Source organism: Urocampus carinirostris, chromosome 10 (assembly GCF_059441175.1).
Source record: "Urocampus carinirostris isolate Australia breed hairy pipefish chromosome 10, RoL_Ucar_1.0, whole genome shotgun sequence".
NCBI lineage: Eukaryota > Metazoa > Chordata > Actinopteri > Syngnathiformes > Syngnathidae > Urocampus > Urocampus carinirostris.
Window position 1 is genome coordinate 30,978,441 of NC_142358.1, and position 3,241 is coordinate 30,981,681.

Sequence of the window (3,241 nt, forward strand, 5' to 3'; positions counted from 1 at the left end):
CACTGATTTCTTAACCACCACGGTCGTAGGGGTACAACTTCCTTTGGTGTGTCTTAGGCAAGTACAGTCTGGGGGTGGCCATCCTTTCCCGGCTGGTTTCTTTGGTTAGGGGTTTGCTTCCCAACATGAAGCTATTTAGACAGTACTAGTTTCCATGGGTAATAGAGGGAGGAGACGCCTCTTGATAGGACTCAGGTACAGAAACTTTAACAACTAGTTGCCGCTGTTTTTTTGTGAAATCATCATCTCCTTCTTGAGAGATGAGCAGGACCTCGGGAATGACAGTCAGCGGTGTTTGTACTGATTCTAGATCCTAAATCACCGTGATAAAAACAATTTTGTTTGAAATTTTGGGTATCACATCGTCCAATACATAATGCATCATTTGTAGCTTTCATATGTTTGTTGTAAAAAAAAAACTTTGTGGTGAGATATATGTTCTTTGCTATTGTGACGTTTCATCTCATCTCATTAGCTGCACCGCTTATCCTCAGTAGGGTTGCGGAAGTGCTGGAGCCCATCCCAGCAATCAGCGGGCAGTGGGCAAGGCATTACACATTTATCATGTTGGACCTTCGAGCTGGATTCTTGAATGTGTCACATTTTAAAATTGCATTACTGCAAATAAAGAACTTGATCACTATATGTCACGACCCAGCTATGGAATATCGGACTCAATTGCGTTCGTTTAAAAGGAATCTTTATTGGATTGAACTAACAGAGCTGGCTTTGGGAGCCGATGGTTGTCGGTCGCTAGCAGCATTGGACGGACCGGCAGTTCTGTGACAGGCAGAATCAATACGTCTTAGCGGGCAGGTCGATGGCCAGGGCAGGAGAGTAGATCGTAACGTGGGGCAGAAACAGGTCTTTGGTACTTGGTAATCTGGCGAAACACACAGGAACACAGAAGTACGCTCTGACGTCCTGGTCTGGACGCTGACCGCTTAAGAAGAGAACGTCAGCCAATCAGAGAGCACGCTCCAGCGCGCCAAACGATTGCCACAGGTGTCTTCACTTCGGCAATCGTGACACTATAATCTTAGGCCCAATCCCATTTCTCTCACTCGGCCCCGAGAACCCTCCAGTGAGGTCCCTCGATAGAGGAGTGCCCTCATCGAGTCGAGTGCAAAGTGGAAAAGGTTTGGACAAGACTTGCAAGGTTCCACCCCTGTCCAGGAGATGGCGGTAATATTAATTGGCTGTAGACCTTAGTGACGTATAGGCCTACGTCACATGTAAACAACTCGAGTCTCAACCTGAGGCGTGTTCAGTAGTGTGTCAGTTGGAGATTTCGTGCAACGTTAAAAATGCCCGCTACAGCTGTGTTATTACCGATTGCCTGAAAGCTCATCATCTTTTCCGTGTCTCCAATCAACGGAGGAGAAATGTGCTATACTGAAGACAGCTTCGGCGCTATGGAGTGCTGATTCACCTTTACAAGGTACGTACACTCAGTAAAAAAATGACCCGTTCGGTCAAATACAGTAAGAGTAAACATACAATGCACGTTCACATAATACCCTATGTTTGTGTAGACATAAATGGCAATCTACTTATTAGTATCTCAATGCCATTTTATGACACATAGTAGGGGTCTTGAATGTGTGACATGACGAAAAGTAAACAAACACAAGAACAGTCCACCTGACCCTTAAGCTGACATAATATCGTCACCAAACTTCCCTGTACGACCCAAAAACCTTAGTTCATAAGGAATTTAATTCAAAAGAGTTGTCATTGGATATAAAAAAGGTGCTTGATTGCTGTTGTTTGGTCATGATTGTTTTCTGTTGTTGGTGTCAAGGGATTTGTTCAGACCAAAAAAGACAATCGACTTTGGCTTGGACAGATCTATTGACACTAACAAAGATATCATATAATGAAATTGTGAATATGCTTGATTGCAAATAGGATTTTCGAGAAGGGTTGTTCAAACCCTCACATTGTGTTTGCTGTTAATAACATCATATTGGAATATAATATTGTGAATGTGCTTGATTGCTGTTGTGATTGTCATGATTGTTTTTTTTTGTTATTAGTGTCAATAAATTTGTTCAAACCAAAAAAATTTCAACATTTTTTCATGATGCTTACATCACAGTTAAAGCGGTCTTTTTCTTTTCTATGCCCACATTTATGTCTAAAATGTTTGTTTTCTATTGTGTTCCAGAGTGGCTGTCCCATAAGCATGGACAGGTTGGACAGGAATGTTCCCATCCTGTGCTTATGGTTGGATGTGGAGTCAGAACTCATTCAGGACTTAAGGTTGAGCAAGAAGGTTATGTGGGCCCTGCAGGAGCTGCTAAAGAGGGAACAGGGCCATGGCTGGAGGTCCTGATCTACGTGTACTGGCTGGCCCACGCTCTGTCCTACCGTGTGGTGTCACGGGTCTTCAGGGTTCCCAGGTCCACCGTACAAAGAATTGTCCACAGTTAATATGGAATAAATTGCCCAAAAGCCATATTTTAGGCTCTTTAAGTCAGACCCACATTTGCATTATGTGCTTTTCTGCATTACTATTCAATAAACATCTTCATTTTGAGTAACACCTTGGTGGTTTATTTCATAATGATGTGAGATACTGCGTGTGAACTATGTGACTGTTGGACAGAAAACAACTACAAATCACTCCAGCTTAAATATTACTTTACTTTCAGAAAAACAAACTCACATTGGGCCAAAATACATAATAGTAAATAAATAATGTGTCACAAATTTTAACAAAAATATACCAATACTTCCATAAAGCTGGAAAACACAAACTGGAACTTCATTGAGTTCTTAATAAAAAAAAATATTTTCCTTTTATAAAACAAAGGGAAACATTGCAGAGATGTCACTGTTCTGGAAATTTGTCCACGAGCTTCCCAAAAAGGACGGGAACCGCTCAGTTTTGGCCACAGTTTCTTCGAGACTTTTCCTCACTCCGGCAGACTCCACTTTCAAAAAGTCAAGGAGTGTATCGTGCTTCCTTTTTTTTTCTGGGTGATTTGGGGTTTGGCGCCGGATTAGAAGGTGCCAACGACGTGCCCGGTGGTGTGGATGGCGTGGTAGCTGTGATGGTGACCAGCTCTTCCACGGGACGTTCTACAATGGCCTTTAGGTTGGGTGGAAAAAACAAGAATTACTTAATGCTGATGTATTGTACAAAAACAACTGTGTATACGATGCTCAACTAGTTGATGTGAGACATGAAATTGACATGTTATTCTTATGGCTGTATGAGCCTTCTATTGGCCAG

At 42.3% G+C, this 3,241-nt stretch overlaps 1 long non-coding RNA gene across 1 annotated transcript; it reads left to right on the top strand.

Annotated features, from left to right (window-relative positions):
- Positions 1 to 1,048: 1,048 nt before the first annotated feature.
- LOC148358737 (uncharacterized) lies at positions 1,049 to 2,546 on the top strand. Its single transcript, XR_015851593.1, has 2 exons — positions 1,049 to 1,441; positions 2,171 to 2,546. It is a non-coding gene; the product is annotated as an uncharacterized LOC148358737 (long non-coding RNA).
- Positions 2,547 to 3,241: the final 695 nt, after the last annotated feature.